A 19,255-nucleotide genomic window follows, 5' to 3' on the forward strand; every position below is an offset into this window, starting at 1 on the left:
TTGGATGGTGGACTTTTTGATTTATATGAACATCCTAGCCGAAGCATTTTAGTTGAGGTAGGGAAATCTACCCTTCCCCCGCCTTTAGAGTTAGGGAGAGGTAGGTTTTCCCTTTATTTTCTGGTATAATAAAGGTTTATACCAACAACCATGCAACCATGCCACCAATGTGTCAGTCTTCTCCTTTTGCATCCTTCCATTGGACAATTGATCAATTAGAAATCACAGGTATTGTTGAGCTTTAGACCAAGAAACGCTAGTGGGCAGAGTTCATATGTTTCAACTAGTTGAAATGTGAATATATAATACATAATTTCAATAAGAGCTGATGTTGTGAATTAATACATGAGTTTAAACTAGTACTAGGTTATCTTTCAATAGAGCTCTATTTTAACATTTAGAATTACATCATGAGATGAGAGAAAGCTTTCTGGGAAGTGTAAGATCTTTATATCTCGGTTGAAAAAACCTAAACAAAACCTGAAATATGAATTAACAATAGGGGGTTCGAACCTAAAAAGAAATCGATACATTTAAAACCCCTAACTCCGCTTTGTCAGTTACAAACTATAAAATCCCCTGCACTGTTAACATGGCGTAAAACCATGTTTACACTTGTGGTTTTTACAATTCATTTAAGACTCTGGAAGGGGGCGTTATAAAAGGACCCCCCAAATTGGTACATACAGACAAGAGTGAGATGTAATATAAAATAATGGCAAAAAATAAAAAGAACGCTGTAAATAAAATGAAGGATGAATAAGGCTAGCAGAGAGACCTAACAACACCGCTGGCAGAATGGAAAAGGAAGAGGAGGAGGAGAGGAACGAGAAGAGGGCAGAGATTTAGGAATTAATTTCCCTGGTAGGCTGGTGTGTTATGGGATGGCTAATCCCTTGGCAGATCGCCTTCACCATGGGAAGGGAGATCACGTACTACACCGGCGCTGCCCGTTCATTGCCCCCCAGGCCGCACCACCGCACTGGAACAGCTTACCCATTGCAGTGAATGGCAGTCTCATACATGATGTGTGCGCGAGCGCGCGCCCGCACACTGCTCATGAACCCGCAGTCTCCTGGGGGGCGGCGAGCTCCTGGCACATGGGACTTGTCGCCCTTGGCACCGAAGAAACTCTTTTGAGCCCGAGAGGCCTCGCCTAAGTCGTCTTGTGGCTCGTCATCGGCCCCAGAAACGAAACCTACGGGGATTACAAGAACCCAGACGAGTCTGCCTCCTCACATTCTCGCATTCAGGCATTACCTCCAGGTCTAACCGGTGTGATTGGTCGGGTCACGTGGCAACTACCCACTATATATCACCCGAGAGCCAGAGCAAGGCAAGACTCTGGCAGAGTGCAGCGACGTGCAGGTGGTGGGCGGAAAACAACCATTAGGACGCCAGCCACTCAACAGCAGGACGCGAGGGATTGGACAACCGGTGAGATATTAACTGTGGCGTAACCATTGGCCATATGCTGTAGACAGGACTGGCTGCTTTCCCTTGATTGATGCAAAACATGAATTACGATATGCGTGCCTCTACAGCTAAGGTCAGCAGGTGCTCCTCCATGTCACAGGGACATCACGCCCCTACATCAATTGCATTCTGGGAGTTACAGAGCCTGTTTCACAGAAGCGTTTTACAATGGCGCAATGCCATTGGAAAATATTTTGTAAATCAGGCCAGTGGTCTTGGGTCATTTTCATTGACTAAAATGTGCTAAAGTAAAATCAAAGCCCATCACTGAACCATAGAGATCCTGTTAAAGTGAGGTGGCGGATACCGTATGAATGGCACGAAAAGAGAAGCTGCTGTACAGATAAAATGTCACCAGTCACTGGCCTGGCTGTGCCCCCTGAAGACCGCCTCATCACTACCGTTAATGGTGCCAACTGTCTCCCCTTTCCATTCACTGAGCAGTCCTTCCAACTGTTACGCCGCTGGCACAATGAGCAGGGAGCATTGCAGGCCGCGTGTGGTGGTCCGATTTAGAAACGCTTCTTTCAAACAGACCTTCGAGTGTTAGCGAGAGGAATTACACACTCGGGAAGGAGAGGCAACCCTTCTTTGAGCCATACTCCTCGGAATGTGTTCCTTCTTCATAATGACCTTCACACTGGCTCTAATGACAGGAGCTGAGGCAAGCATCTGTTCAACATCAGTCTGGCTATACCCTGCTTATCATATGCCAGTCTCTCTTTCTTGCTCTCTCTCCCTCTCTTTATGCCCTCTACGTTTCTGTCATTGTATCCGTCTTACCTGGCATCTCTCTCTCTCTCTCTCTCTGTGAAAGTTGCATTGTCAAGTGCCCATTTTCTAGAGCCACCCCAGCCGTTGCTGACAGCTGAGTGACCAGAGAAAAAGGGAGAAAAAAAGAGATCTTGAAAGGGGGGTTGGGTTTTGTATTGCGTCAAAGCAGTTATTTAAAAAAATACTATTATTTAATTGTACTTACATTATAAACTGCCTCTTTTTAACTTTTACAATGAACATTGCTAACAATCACTTCCGGTATATATTTTAGTCTTAACAAGAATGTTATTCTTGCCTTACTGTGCAAACCATATTATCAAAAGCTAGACTTGCCATGAACATTATTTTCTGATAGGTTATCATTCCAAGATCAGTGAGCATTCTGTGCACTCCGAATGTTCCCCTATCATAAAGGGGAAGGGAACAAATAACACCAGTGAGGGTTTCGGACTGTTCTGCATAAAATCAAAGAGTATTTTGGCAACATAAGAATTACAGCAGTTTGTGATAAAATGTGCTGGATGACTGAAGGGATAAGTGCATAAGGCTCAGCGGGCTTTCTGATCATTTCATTTGGACCACACTCACCCTAACGTTAACATTTTTGTAACATTGAACCATGTGTCGACATCCTCAGGGTTTGGATATGAGGATCAAATGGCTCCAAAATAATGTCTTGTTTCCCAGACTTTTAGACAGTGTAGGGGTAAGGATGGCTGTGCCCGTCCTTAGTTCCCAATACACAGACATCCTTGCAGAATTATTGATAGGTGGGTGACCTTTTGTTTGGTTTGCCAGCAAGCCTGATTTGCATATGGTCTGACCTCTTTTGTAATGGCTTGGCAGGCTGAAGAACAATGGTCTGGAGGGTTGCCCAAAGCAATGCGAAAGGTTACGATTAATTCAAAATCTTCCATCGCCTCTTTGTTTTGCTGAGGACACCCCAAGTGGGACAGTATGTCAAGCCATGGGTCCCAAATTTGCCACACCCAGACACGGAAGCTAAATTTGATTGATTTACTTTACTATTTAAAGCACGGTCCTAGCTCGAGAGCAACAGAGAACTGTGAGTTGTGGTCTTTGCATCCATTGGGGTAACTCCTTGGTCAGGAATAATCCTAGACCTGATCAGGGCAACACCTCACCGACAATGGCCAATGAGACTGAAACATGTCTGGGGTTGCTTGTGGTTTCATGCGGAATGGATATGACCTAGCAGTTTGAGCTAGACTGTGTTTTGGGGTGGGTACAAACTGATTTGCATATTGTCTTTCCCCTTTCTGTAATGGCATTGCAGACTGAAAAAAAGTGGACGGTAGGGGTGCCCAAGGCAATGCCAGAGTTTATGATTCATTAGCACCCAGGACGGGTGTGGTAGCCAATCTGGTTCTTAGAATGTTGGCTGAATCTCACGATCAAAGCCCCGCCCCTAAACTCACCACACCTATTTTTACTGACAGTTGCATCACTGACGCACAGCTCCTCACAAGGCCCAGGTCCGCCATGGAAATGAAAGAGGGGATAAGCATAGAGCCTGCCTTCAATTTTCATGGCGGCTATGTTGGGTGAATATATGTTTGAAACTAGGTTGTAGCAATCATGCAAGCAGCCCTTTCATACACATACATTGCTGTCAGCACTTTGGGACATAAACCTGGTGTGCTAATAGCAATAATCACCTGCTCCGTGGGCTTCAACCGCCGATAACCGTGCCTGGGCCGGGAGTTAAGGCTATGGCTTCGGTCGGGCCTGTAACTTGGACCCAGAGCTGATGAAGTCTGTAGGGCGTGGGTTTGTTGCTTAACTCACAACCTTCCAGCCATCACTTATCTGTTTTGCTAGAGCTTTTATGACAGGCCGGATGCCTCCAAAAAGTCACTGTACCTGAGGAAGAGTCACTCAATTAATGGGTCTGCCTGACTCAGCCTTTCGGCTTTCTGAGACTGTTAATAACATTAACTATTATTAAAAGCCTCCAGGTACCTTTATGTGTGTGGGCTATATGCATAGTCAATGCAAGAATATTGCCCCTTCTTCCTATGGTTTTGCTTTGGAAAGATAACCTTCTGCCAACTGTTTGAATGCGCGTGCTGCAGAGAGCTTTGTGAAATCTGCAGGTCATATTCGAACCTGGGCAGGGATACCAGTATTTTATCCTTCTGAAACTCAGAGTGGGCATTAACACGGATCACTATAAGCAACAATAAAACCTGTTTTAATGACAGGATTAGTGGGTTAGACTTATATCTGCCACAGGCCCTTAACCCATTGAGCTGGTATTGCCTTTTGCCTGCAGAAACCAATTTCTGGGAATGTTTGCAAGGATGGCATCACTGTTATTTTACAAATACACTAAGACCTGTTTGAGTACTATGCCAGTGCTATATTTCCATAAAATTAATACATTGCCCCCTGTGCCTGTGTGGGTACGACGTTCATTCATCGCCCGCTTTATTTTTTGTGGATTTTATTGCCGAAAGATTTCGGTTGAAAAAAACGAATAAAAAAATATGGGGGGGTTGGCAAGGGCATATAAGGGTTAGGGTGGGAGGATAGGGAATTCATAAAAAGGAAGGAGGAGTGGGGAGTAACCCCCCCAAATAAAAAACAAAAAAAATGTATGAGTTTCTTTGGCCAAAAAACAAAGCAAAAAAAAAAGAGGGATGAATGAACATAGAACCCGTGTGTGGCATGACACTAAACATGACAGGACCCTGAAAGAGCCATGGCGAGGCTCTGTGCCTATATGCCATGGCACTGAACATGTTATGTTGTGGGTTTTGTAGAGTGCAACAGTCACCCAGGGGTATCTCGGCGCTATAGGATGTGTGCAATCTTGCATGTAGATACATCCTGACAGAGTGTAGACAGAGATAATATGCCAAGCTTCTGGCAGGACTCTTCATGTGCCAGGCTCTGAGAACATGAGGACTCCGAGTACCTCGCTTCTACTCATGGACCTCTAGAATTCCTCCCTGGCTCAGACTGCACCACCACTAAAGCTGCTGCAATGGTTCTGATTATACCAAGGCTGGTAGCGATGCCCTGTGGGCGCTGCAGGTTCCAAACACAGTACACCTGCAGGGCATGGTCTGTGGCCCAGAGGCGTAGATAGGGTATGGCCTGAACGGGCAAGGCCCACCCCAAATCGTTCAATGCCCACTCAGCATTGCTGGGCAGGCATTTACAGATGTTAATGGCACTGCACCGGGCCCCACTAAATTAGCTTCAGGCCCCACTTGTTGGGCAATCCTGGCTACGCCTCTGCTCCAGGTTAAAAAAAGAGGAGATATACATCCATATATATTCTCTCTCTCTCTCTCTTTCTCTCTCTCTCTCTAAATGGACACTATTGTTAAAAAACACACACATTTGGTCTGTTTTATTTTAAGATCATCATCTAATCAGTGAAAATCAGGACTTACAGAGTTTTCCCTAAAAAAAAAAAAACTACAGATATGGAACTGTGAGATCAAATGATTTGCCCAGGATCACAAACTAGCTAAGTGGTGAAGGCAGGATTTGATACCAGTTCAAGCCCTCGATCACATATTTCTCAGGTCCGGTAAGTAGGAATATGTGTTAATGTTTATTTTGCTTTCATAGCTACTCTGTTCTATAGAGATGACTTGAAGAGTAGACAAATCGTAGTAAAGCATCTTGACGAACATATAAATCATTGTAGAAATGTTAAGCAAAAAGGATATTCTTGTTGACCTCTCCCCAAGACCCATATTAATTGGAGGAGTAAAAGTTCCTGAGTGCAAAGCAATGCCAACCTAAAATACGCCCTTTAGTTTTTCCAAATGTACTTTCAAGACTTAAAAACACACAACAAAAGACACTGGCCCTCATTACAAGGTTGACGGTCCGGTAAGACCGGACCGGCAAACTACGAGTTCTTGCGAGCGGTTGCCTTTCCGCCCGCCAGGTCTCACCTGGCGGGCGGAAAGGCACCACTCGCAGACCTAGACAGATACACGGGCACCATTTATGAATGGTGCCAGTGCATCCGTCCTACCCTTTCCCATTGAGCCCAATGGGACTCGAATGGGAATAGGGAGTAATATTTTCTGGCACCCGGCAATGAGGAATTACCGGGACCGCCGGGGCTGTAATGTTCTGGTAAACCCCAATGCCGGACGCTGGGAAAAAAATGACTCTGGCGGCAGCTGTGCCGTTTTTACCGGCATGGCTACCGCCGGACTCATAATGAGGCCCGCTGGGATAAGATTGCCTGCTTATTGGTTATGATATGATAGGTTATTTATAATGCGCTTAATACCCAGAGGTTTCTAAGCGCGGACCAGGGGATCTAACCTGTGTTGCTCTGTGTCGTCTAGCTTCCAAGGCGAGCACGTTGCCCCTGAGCTATCCTCCTGAGACAATCCTGCTTATTATTTATTCCAAATAAGTGCAAACACTTATTTAACTTTTTTGGTTTTGAAATAAGTCACTGGGCCTCACTACAAGTGTGCCGGTCTAGTAACAGCGGTGCCGGTAAGCCTACCGGCACCGTTGTTACTGGACCGGCAGACTACGAGCCTGCGGGCGGATGCTGCCCCTCCCGCCAGGTCAGACCTGGCGGGCGAACGCCAGTGCTCACAGACTTTCCGGGAAGCACCAACACCGTTATTAACGGTGCCGGTGCTTCCTTCTTCCCCATTCCCATTGAGTCCTGTGGGACTCAATGGGAATGGGAATTTTACATTTTTCCGGCCCCTGACTTCCAGGAACACTGCGGTCATAATCTCGCTGTGTTTCCGTGGAGCCTGGCACCGGAAAAGTGCATGAGTCTGGGGTGATCCAGATCAGCATGTGTAACTTGGGTGTCCCCTGGCCACTGTCCCTCTGTGTGAACACAGAGCAGCTGCTACATACTTGCCAACCCTACCGATTTAGGCGGTAGGATACCGCTTTTTAAGCAGTCCTACCGCCTACCGATTTATTGGCAACAAATACCGATTTAAAAAAAATCTTTTTTTTTTTTAAATTGTAATTTTCTTTTTTGGCCACGCCAGCTCGGGTGAGTTTTTCAAGGGCTCCCCCAAGCTGGCGTAGCGGGAGAAGGCGCAGCATGCATGCTTTTGATGTAAAAGGCGCCCATGGCGGCGGGCTAAATGCGCTTCTCCGCCGCGGTGCCTTTGACAAAAGGCGCCGTTAGCCCCCCACCACGCCAGCTCGGGGGAGTCTTTCAAGGGCTCCTCCGAGCTGGCGTAGCCGGAGAAGGCGCGGCATGCAGGCTTTTGATGTAAAAGGCACCCATGGCGGCGGGCTAATTGCGCCCCTCCGCCGCGGTGCCTTTGACAAAAGGCGCCGTTAGCCCCCCACCACGCCAGCTCGGGGGAGTCTTTCAAGGGCTCCCCCGAGCTGGCATAGCCGGAGAAGGCACGGCATGCAGGCTTTTGATGTAAAGGGCACCCACGGCGGCGGGCTAAATGCGCCCCTCTGCTGCGGGTGCCTTTGACAAAAGGTGCCATTAGCCTCCCACCACGCCAGCTCGGGGGAGTCTTTCAAGGGCTCCCCCGAGCTGGCGTGGTGGCAGAAGGCATGGCAGGCGCATCATTGTCATTGAATGCACCCGCGGCGGCGGGCTCATTCAATGACAATGGGGTGCTGGCGCGGCCTATTCCTATCATTACCTCCTCGCCTGACTATTTTTGAAACTTTAAGATTCCTACAGATTTTTAGTCACAGATTGTTGGCATATATGCTGCTAGTCCGGGAGCCCCCGGCAGCTGATGTCTGGCCGTGTGACTACGGCAAGCAGGGTGATCCTTGCACCTGTAAGTGTCGGCTGAGTGTCTCCAGCAACCCTCAGGCTGGCCCGTGTGCCTGTGAGCCAGTCCGCAACTGTGCCTGCTAAAGAGTAGCCTGGGTGCCCCCACCACTGATCTCTCTGGGCTGTGTGACCACAGGTCCAGTCTCAACACATACCAAACAAGGATTTCAAGTAAGAACTGTACTCTGAATTTGGTGTTGATCTGCCAAGCAGTTTTTGTGCTATTCATGAACAAACTTTGTCTAAGAGAGTTTGAAAAGAAAATGTAACTTTATCTCCCTATAGGCGAATGCAGCTCTATATTTTTTTTAGTTGGGTGTTTACAGCTGCGAGTAGGCTTAAGTTGCTTCCCCACTGGCATGAGCGTAAACATGCTTGTGCCTATGACGTCATTGTGGGATGATGGCACAGGTCTGTGATCACTATATTTGATAGGAGGGTTTCTCCAAGCCCTGCATGCCTGTTAACATGGTGATAACCAAGATGCCTACACAAGCATACATTTCGTTATTAGATGCATACTTGATTTATTTTGAATGTACATATGAACACAACAGCTCATACACATACATGCACAGATGAGCACTAAGCTCTCTCACACATACCAAACACGTTAGCATCTCATTAGTGAGGGAGGTCAGTGATACCTGAGCGCGGGTGTGTGTTACTTGTCGGGATTCCAGGAAAGATATTGTTCAATTGATCCTTAATAAAAGACCACTCAAGAGAAAATGTGTGAGCACCATTAAAAGATGGCGGGTGGCATCAGCATAGGAAACAGGAACTAGCTCAGGGACTTTTGTGATAAGGGTAATAGATCTTTGAAATAGAAAAATAACTCTGACTTCAATGCTTAGCAACGTTTTGGTTTCATTTGTGATAGCTTCAGACCACCTTTTGGATCTTCGTTCCACATTTCCTGCTTTGAGTCCTGGCTTCCTCTCCTTTTCTCTTTGCACTCACGCTCCCATTCCTTCCCTTTGCTGCTCTCTTCTGGCCTTTCTCTCAACACTCCTCTACTCCTGTTTCTGGTCTGCCTCGCCCCACACGCTCCTGCTTCCATGCTGCTTGTGCACCGATTCCCTAAATCTTGCTGCTGTCAACTCTGGTCTTTTCTCTGGGCAGCGTACACCACTTCTTTCAACCTGTATGGTGGGCAGGATCACGCTTCGATTCTCAGCACATCCTAGCTGGGTTTTCACTGCTAAGCTGTGGTGCTTTTTACACAGACAGGGAGACCCATTCTCCATGCAGGGAGACCCATTCATTAACCTACTTTGGGTTCCCAGCGCTCCCTCATTACGAGAGTCGGTCACGGCAGTGTTCGATTGGGTGCCTGCTGAGTCATGCAGCCAGTAGCTCTCTCTTCAGCAAGACTCATGTTTACTTGAATTCATGGTAATGTTAAGATTTATAAAAGGATACTGACAGATTCCAAGATGGCTGCGATATTTTAGATAGCGCGACCACCGAGCTCCCGACCCTGGAAGCTCCTTAGCCCACACATCAGTGCTTGCAGCCATCCCTAGGCAACGAAAAAACGATACTACAGGCACCTGGAGCACAGCAGTCGTGGGGCACTCCCTTGCTGATCTTTAGAGACCCGGATTTATGGGTCCCCCTGCGGGCTGACACACGGCGTTGGGTGCGGCCGCATCTCATCCAACGCGGGAGCGGTGCGGTCCACTCCAACCTCCTCTGAAGCATCGAAGTGCCGCCAAGCCAGAAAGGGCTGGATCGCAGCGAACCGGCACCCCAACGGTCAGCGGAAAAGAGCAGAGTCCGGTGCTGGCCCTGCAGACGCCTGCTGCGTAGTGAAGAACCCGCGGGAGGCGTGGGCTGGGTTTGCCAGAGCGCATTGCGTTACACCGCGGCCCGGTCCTGAGAGGCTCCGGAGTGCCCCTATCATTACGGCATACGAGTATGATCACCTGAGGCCCCCGGCAGTATTAGCACCGAGGCATCAGTTATTGTGAGCATTGTATCCAGAGCGGCCCGATTCAGCAGCCGGAGCCACACAGGGGAACTCCCTGTTGGAGAGGATACAGGCCTCGGGCTGCCCACTTGGCCACCACACATCGGAAGCCCTCTGGGGGGAAGAGCCCATTGTAGGGACCCCAGATCCAGGTACGAGCCGCGCCTTCCATTCCTGCTGCGGACCCCTGACTCCCTGCACCCCCCCTGCAGAGACACACAGCAGCGCGCAGCAGCACAGGGGCCACAACAGCTCTGCGAGTACCTACAAACCAGGCAAGAGCTTACTCCACCATAACCCCTGTACTCAAGGGGGCATAGCTTACTGCCATATGCGCAAGCACTCAGGAACTGGCCCCCACATTGAGGGACTTAAAAGACAATTGGAGAAGTAGTGCAGACCATGCCTGGCGCAGGACGTGGTTGGTGGGCTGCTCCTGCTAATTGCCTGCAGCTCGGCCTCATCGGTTTCAGCTTAACGGTTCTAGCCTCTCGCCCAGCACCCAAGACTTGCAGCAGTGGCTCAGTGGCACCGCGCCAGGGCCCTCGGATCTAAGGGCAGGCGTGGAACCCCCTGGGGAGTAGGGCACGGAGTCGACCGAGGAGGGATATCCAGACTCCACATTAGCATCCGAGGGTGGGAGTGGAGAAGACCCTGTGAGCGCTTTTGCACCACGCACTCAATTCTCTATAATAATTCAGCTTCTCCCTCACGCCCCTCATCCACCCTGCTTGGGCGGCACGGACAGCTACATCTGGGAGGCACTTTCCCCTACAAGAAGTACGCAACAGTGGTAACGTTTCGACGCCCCAGAAGGACAGCCTACCTGCAGTAGTCCACCGGCAGACTACTACACCAATACTGACCAACAGACCTGAGGCACGTCGGAAAACAAGACGAAGGACTTGCATCCACCCCCAAGGTCCCCCGGGAAAGTGTAGGAGGGCACGCTCACCAAAATATGGGCCAAGGAACAGGATGAGCCCCAGGGGACCCAATCCAACGAGTGGCTTACCGAGGAACCTTCAGCTGATCAAGGAGAAGAAGATCAACCAGTCACACAGGCAGCTTTGGCTGACATTGTAGACAAAATTACCACAGCTGGCCAGAATCAGATGGACGCGCTCAGAGAGGCCTTGGCAGAGGGTCTTCAGGAAATTAAGAGTGACATCAACAATTTAGAGGAGAGAGTCGACACGAATGAGAGAGCAATCCATGATCTAGCTGAGGGTGCAAAGAAGACGGATTCGCTCCTGGACACACTGGCCACTGCCACTCATAACCTGGAACTCCAGGTTGAGGACTTGGAGAACAAGTCCAGGCGTTCACACAATCGAATCAGGGGTCTGCCAGAGGTCCCCCAGGACCAAGATCTGTGCCAAGTGGTAAAGGGAATCTTTGTCGATGTCCTGGATGACGCTGCCCCGGTGGACATAGTATTTGACAGAATCCATAGAGCAGGCCCAAAAAGAGCAGACCCTGGCCCCACCCCTATAGATATCTTGGCGGCAATACACAGCTACTCCCTAAAGGAACACTTACTGTCAAAGGCGAGGAAGGCGGGGAGGATCACATACAACGCGCAGAGATAACGCTGTGTCAGGACTTAGCTCAAGCCACCTTATCTAAAAGGAGAAGGATGGGACCAGTTCTGGCATATCTAAGATCTCAGGATGGACACACCCGTTTGGCCTAACATTTGATTGGAAGGGGAAGCCTCAGAAAATCATGACAAGTGATCAGGGAATCGCCCTCCTGCGGCAGGAGGAAGGCCCCCCATTGCCGCACATCCCACCCTCCTACCAACGGGCGGAGCACAAGCCATGGCAGTGGTCCACAGTCCGGGCCAAAAAACCAAGGAGGAGCGAGGCCCAACCAAACTTGCGAGGCCTGCCAGTAAGGAAGTAACAGGAGACCTAGGAGTGACTAGAGCATCTGGGGCTGCCATCTCGTGGGGCGGAGTCCATTGGATCAGTACAGGAATGCCTGGGGAGGGCATGCAAGAAGGGATGAATACACAAACCTACACAGGACACTAGGTTGAGGGGCCTCGGGCAGGGTGGTGCTCATTCTTGGAATGGGATGGGGATATCCCGTGTTGGTCACACTGGGGGGGCAGTCTGCGGAGCGACTCTCGAGGTTTTGAGTCGACGGGGGCCACTGGCCAGTTGCTCCGGCTCACCAGAAGCAGGGGAAGGGGGGATCGAGGGTGTCTGAATGGCAGAAAGCGACAACTCAACGTAGATGCTCAGGGAAGAGGGGGATCATCAGGGCGGAGTATTCAAAGCTACTAACTTGGAGAATCATGCAAAAGCGAGACTTTTTGAACATAGCATCCCTATTAGATGTACGTTGAGGTTACTTTCCCTTAATGTCAACGGCCTCAACTCTCCAGTTAAGCGGAAAAAATTAGAACTTTACATTAGAAGGGCGCACCCAGATATCGTAATGCTGCAAGAGTCCCACATTCATACTCTGGACAGATCAAGGGTTAAACTATGGGGTTATTCTAGACTGGTACAGGCTACACAACCCAGTAAAAAGGCGCGGGTCCTAATAGCTTTGAGAGACGGGCTAGAGTTACAGGTCATTGAGAGGGACTTGGATGAGCAGGGAAGGTTTCTGGTGGTGTCTCTACAGGGGAGTGGGGAGGCGCTCACTGTTGCGACCCTGTACGCTCCGAATATAGCTCAAGACCTCTTTATTCAAACCATCCTAAACAGACTTGAGGGATTTGCCAAATCCCCGACTATACTGACCAGCAGATTTCAATATCGCTTGGGACCCATCCAAAGATACGAGCCATGGGGTAGTGACCCTGCAGGGTGGCCCATCCCGTGAACTGAGGGACAAAATTAGTAATCTAGTTGATGCGTGGAGGGGGATACATAGGGACACAGAGGGGTATACTTTTTATCGCATGCCCACCGCTCCCATTCCAGGATAGATTACATTTGCCTATCGTCAACTATCCTGGGAGAGGCGCTTGATAGCTCCATTGGCATGACAATACTATCTGATCACGCCCCAATAATTCTAAACATGAAGGGTGACAAGAGGCCCCCGGGACAGAGGAGATGGCTCTACCCAACATCTCTCTTTAAAGACCAACTTCTCAGCCGGGAGGTAGAGGAAGAAATAGAACTGTTCTTTTTGCATATAAAAGAGGGGCACACAACCCTGCAGGTAAGGTGGGATGCCTTTAAGGCCACTTTAAGAGGCACTATTATTGCAATAAAGGAGAGAAGGGATCGAGAAATAAAATTAGAGGAGGCTCGGTTGGAGGAGGAGTTTAAGGGGATAATGGCCAAAATGGGTAGCAATCGGTCCGCGGCTACTGGGAGAGAGTACAGAGCTGTCCGTGGACAACTAGATATTCTCCAGACCCGGGCGGCAGAACGCAACCTTTTACAGCTTAGGCAAAAATACTACATCAAAGCCAATACGGCGGATCGCTTGCTGGAGAGAACGCTTAGGAAGGAACAGAAAGACAAATTAATATTGAAAATCAGAACTGGGGAGTGGGGAGTTACCACCAACAATGATGACATCAAATGGGAGTTCACGAAATTCTACTCCTCTTTGTACGTTTCCGATAACCCATCATTTATGACCCAGCTAGATTCCTTAGAGTCCAGCTAACCTGCATCTCGGGTGGGGAGAAGGCATTCCTAGAACAGGACATTACGGAGGACGAAGGGAGGGCTGTAATTAAATCATTACCTACCCTCAAATCTCCAGGCCCGGGCGGTTTTGTAGCTGAATTTTATAAAAACCCACAGGGAGGTGTTAATACCGATCCTAACCACCCTCTTTAACCAAATAGGTAGGGACAGTCTTTTCACGAGATCTATGGAGGAGGCGAAAGTCGTCCTCATTCACAAAAAGGGGAAGGACCCTACTGAGTGCTCCTCATACCGTCCCATAGCATTGATGAATGTGGACTCTAAGATCCACGCTAAGAGTTTGGCAACAAGGTTAGATCATATAATCCCCAAACTGGTTCATCCGGACCATTCAGGTTTTGTGAGGGGCCGGCAGACTGGCGACAATGTCAGAAGATTGGTCCATCTGATAGAGAAGGTCAATAAAAGACAAATCCCTACTATCCTTGAGGTGATCAACGCCGAGAAGGCGTTCGACCGGGTGGAGTGGGTATTCCTCTTCGCGACTATGCAAAAGATGAGATTTGGCCCCAAATTCCTGGACAGAGTCCAGGTCAATTACTGACACCCAACTCTCCAGTTAGTGGTAAATTGACGTCTGACGGAACCAGTTGCCGTTGGGAGGGGGACCAAACAGGGATGCCCGCTATCCCCGATATTTTATGCACTCCACCTTGAGCCCTTCCTGCAAGCGGTGAGATCCAATCAGAATATAAAGGGGGCACCCTTCGCCGGGGAAACCCATAAAATAGCGGTGTTTGCGGATGACATGATATTGTCCCTGACTCAGCCAGACACTGCTCTACTAGGGGTAGAAATGGAGCTTCGGCACTTTTGATCCTTGGCAGGGCTTAAAATTAATGCCTCCAAAACAGAAATCCTCAACCTCATCATCCCGAGGGATCCCGCAGAGGCATTAAAAGGAACTTCTCCATAGAGATGGGTCGGAAACTCTCTCACTTACCTGGGTGTAAAATTGGCCATATCCAGCGATCAACTGTACCAGGTTAATTATCCGCCCTTATTGGAGAAACTGAAGTCTAAATTGGTAGATTGGGGCCTCCTAGCGGTCTCATGGCTAGGGTGTATCAATACTTTAAAAATGGTCGTGCTCCCACAAGTGCTGTACTATTTTGATGCTCTCCCGGTATATATTTCCCCAGCCTTTTTCAGGGCTTTGAACAGAATAACCAACAGGTTTGTGTGGGCCAACAAGCGCCCGAGAATGGCAGCCAAGCTGATGAGAGCCCCTACAGAACGGGGAGGTATGGGGAGTCTGGACTTTAGGGCATACTATAGGGCAGCCCAGCTAAAAGTGATTTGGGATTGGAAGAAAGATGAACGGGGAAGATATGGAGGCCCATGGATAGGGCGGTAATAGGGGAAGATCTAGAGCTAGTTCTATGGAAGCCCAAGCAGGACAGGCCCAATCATATGCATAGATTTGGTGAGCCGAACCTGAGACAAGGCTGTGCAGGAGGCTCATCTCACAACTTTTCCCTCCCCCTGCACTCCCCTCTTTGGATATCCCCCATTTACACCGGGGAACAACACAGCTGCGTTCGAGTCTTGGCAACAAGGGGGCTGTAGGCTGGTGCCGGATATGTTTAGTAATGGCCAGATGAAACTATTTGAGCAATGTAAAGCTGACTTTGCTTTAGGATAAAGGGAAAGGTTCAGATACTTTCAACTGAGGCACTGGCTTCACCATCCTAATATGCTACAAGCGGCAAGTCACCAGCTGACCCTGTTTGAAAGGTATCTCAGCAGGGAATCCAGGGATAAGCATTTGATTACGCAATTTACAAACATTTGAAGGCAGGTGAGGTATCCCCAGCGAGGCCATATATGAGGAGGTGGGAACTGGCCTCGGGGGTGTGGCAGAGGAGAAAGATTGGGCCAGGCTTTGGTCACAGATTCTCAAGCTAACAAGGTCTATCCAGAGAAGGGAGATCTGGCTGAAACTGGTAACACGGTGGCACTTGATCCCCTCGAAGCTTCATAGAATGTACCCGAGGATATCGCACCTCTGCTGGAGGGACTGCAGGGCTGAGTGCACTTGGGAGCACATTTGGTGAGAGTTCCCGAAAATTGAGAGTTACTGGGAGGGAGTCCTAAAGGCGGCCAATCAAGTTTTAGGAATCAACTTCAGGAGGTACAAGGGACTTGCGATCATAGCTTTGGGGGGACCACTTGAAGCAAGCAAAACCAGTCCGGGTTAAAAGCTATATGTGATAATGATGCTGACGGCGGCTCTGGGACTAGCCCGCAAATGGAAGGCAAGGGACCCCCCCCCAGGATCACAAATGGGTTGCAAAAATGTGGAACTTGGGGGCTATGGAGTGTCTCACATACTCCATCCAGAGGGTTCATGCTAGATTCTACACTGACTGGACTGCCCTGCTGCGGTATCTGATGGAGGGGTCAAGAGCGTTATGGTGCCCTCGGGCTATGCGGCTCCTGGGGATAATGGAGCATCCAGGAGAAGGCGTGCTAGGAGTGGATTAACGACGTTTGCCTGTCTGCGGAGTTAGCCTTTGATCGCTGAGCGTAAGGCATGAAACGAACTGGCATGTTTTGGGGCTACTTTCGAACCAAGGGGAGGAGAGGGGCGTTCAGGCGGTAGGGCAGGTTTCTTGTTGGGAACTGTTACTGTTGTTAAAAATGCTAATAAAAACTTAAAAAAGAAAAAGGATACTGACAATCCCTATTATTTCAGGTATGCTGTGAAGAACTCTCACCTTGTCGTCTTTTGTTCCCCTGTCTCAATGGGGTACCCCCTGCTTTGGGAGACCTGTTTCTCTAGTCCTTGATGGAGCTAGGGATCGAGGACGATTGACATCTGGAGGTGCAGACTTTTTGAAGTGACCCATGGGTCAAGACAACATCGTTCACTCAAACATTCACACTCACTCATTCACTCTTATGCACAAAAATTCCCTAGCAAGTACATTGAGTGAGTTGAAACTTGCTCCTTCATGTGTCAGTGTGTATGCATGTGTTTTCTGTTTAAGTGGGAGATATTGAGGGCATATGCACTTCCACAGAAGTGCGCCACAGTGTAGCAGAAAACACATTCGGATTGTCCCTCCAAATTATGGAAGATGAAGGACATGGGTAGTAGGTTATGTGGGCAACCAAAGGCATTATGGGATGAAGTTCAACAGGTTTATTGTAAAAGCACATCTAGGGTTGAAGGCATAGTCCAAGAGGTGTCTGCAACCCATAGTTGTCCAGAAGTGTTGAACTACAGATGACATCAGGCCGAGACAGGGTATTCAATGGTAAAGGATCATGAGTTTTAGTCTAAAACATCTGGACAGCCTCAGGTTGCAGACCCCACAGTGGGGCAGTAAGGATACTGACCATAGATCCATTGTTGGCCATTATTCCCACTGGAAACTAGGGCTGTGAATTCCCAAGACTAGTAAAATGGCAATATTAGTGCAAAGTAGAAATTGGAAAGTGGTCGTACTGCGGCATTCAATAAATTAGTAATTAGGGCACGAGAGAAAGTGGTAATGATGTGCGATGGATCATCACCAAGAAGGAAACAACATGAACCACCAGCATCCCTTTCCTTCTTTATAACAGTGTCAGTTTTGGGTTGTGCTGAAGAGGAAAGTCTCTTGGAAATGTAGCCACTTTTATCAACCCCTTGGCTATCCTATCCAAATGTTTCAGACTGCTTTTTCGCCAAAAATGTTTGTTAGGCACCAAAAGAGGACTAGGCACTTGAACAGAGCATAGCAAATGTGAAACTTGTAGTGTCTGAAGGCAGACATCATGAGCCACAGTACATGGAGGCAGGACCAGGTCATGTGACCGCACGTCATGAAAGGAATGACGGGGCGTGAATAAAGCAGTTTTCTCAAAACCCTTGTAGTGTGTGGACGTGCCTCATTGATCACCCGCTCTGTAGGCTATCACAACGACAACGAGTTGATCGAGCCTACACTGATCGATTGGCCAGGCGAGCTCCCCACGCACCTTCCCCGGTGCGATCCTGCAGGTGGAGAGCCCAGGGCATCAGCGGCACCCGCACCGTTGACTGCTGAGCGTACCGTTTGCTAGCAGCGCAGGAAGGTGCTGGGACCTGCAGCAACATGAGCTGCCAGCCCCACCTGGCCACACGTGCAGGAGACAGTGGGGGAACGCAACATGGGCGCCGTCATCACCCAACACCCGGCAGAGTGGTGAGTGCCGGCAGTGCCACTATACACTGGCACGGAGCCACGCTCGGCTGAAGCGGCCCGCATAGGGCTGTACAAGACAACAGCGCCACAATCCACATGCATCCGGCGACCGGGAGGAGCAGGCATACAACTAAAATAATCAATAAATACAGCATGTTAGGAGATAAAGCACACATGGAGCACAAGCGCTACACTCCGTGAGCATCCGGCGCACATGATACAGGAAAAGAGACATAAATAAAAAGGGAAAGAAAGCACAGTGCAGCACACACACATATATATCTACACAGGAAGCAACAGCTCATTGCAGAGATATGGCAGAGGCGAGCCACACCAGATACAGCACAAGCAACGTGGGCGCACCAACCTATTAAAAAAAAAAGAAAATCTGAGAGCAGGTACAAGCGGAGGTGGCCAGTCATGATGTCAAATGAGAAAAGTCGAATACAAAAATGTCGAAAAAAAAAATGTCGAAAAAAAATCTGAATGTGTTTTTTTTTTAATTTGTATGTTTTTTGGCTTTAGCTAATAAAAATAAACGGAGGGCTGGGGGGGAACCCCCATAAAAAAATTTTTAAAACACATTCGAAATTTTTTTTTCGCAACATTTTGGTATTCCACTTTTTTAAATTCGATTTATTGACTATAAACCACAAGCGGAAGAGGTTGTGTGACTGGCTGCGGGAGGAGGGGGGGACGGCTGGCACAACAAGTCCAGGACACGTTCCCAATACCATCCCTCCTCCCATTTGACACAACAGACACCACAAATCTCGGTCCATGATGGACACGATGGATACAGGTTTTCGATGTCTATCTGGACGCCCTGGGTCTACAGGATGACAAACGCATAAAAGGGCACCTCACATTGACAGCGGGCCCAGAAGTGAAGGATACCATCTTTGAACTACCAGAAGATGTCGCTTACACATCACCAGCAAAAGGATATCCTAAATGAGCATTTAGTTGTTCACAAAATGGAGATTATGAGCGCCACGTCTTCCACACCACGGTATAGCTACAGAGTGAGACCATGGACACATTTGTAACACAGCTAAGGGCCAGAGTAAAACACTGTGAGTATCACGTGTACACTCTAATGATATACCTTTCAAGAAAAAGCTTTTACAAAAGTCCCACACCCTGGCAGAAATCTTACAGCTAGCAAATATGACCATGGCCCCTGAACACCAGATATCTACCATGAGCAAACTACAGATCACACCAGCACCCACCTAAAGGAGAAGGTTTACACAAAATCATGACACAGCCCAAACCGCTCAAAGAGACCAAGAATGACAAGCGTCAGTGCGTGCGCTGCAGCTTTGAATTTCCACATGATGGCACATGCCCAGCGTTGGGGTAAGAATGCTCGGCCTGCAGA

General features: G+C 48.8%; 1 protein-coding gene across 1 annotated transcript in view; it reads left to right on the top strand.

The window, feature by feature from the left end:
- Positions 1 to 1,145: 1,145 nt before the first annotated feature.
- Positions 1,146 to 19,255, top strand: part of LOC138583201 (galectin-3-binding protein-like) — a 122,425-nt gene continuing 104,315 nt past the window's right edge. Inside the window, exon 1 of the mRNA XM_069655229.1 lies at positions 1,146 to 1,437. The gene's annotated coding sequence lies outside the window, so the exon portion shown is untranslated. The remainder of the gene's footprint in view (positions 1,438 to 19,255) is intronic.

This window comes from Ambystoma mexicanum, chromosome 3q, assembly GCF_040938575.1.
Source record: "Ambystoma mexicanum isolate Mex_15411 chromosome 3q, UKY_AmexF1_1, whole genome shotgun sequence".
Lineage (NCBI taxonomy): Eukaryota > Metazoa > Chordata > Amphibia > Caudata > Ambystomatidae > Ambystoma > Ambystoma mexicanum.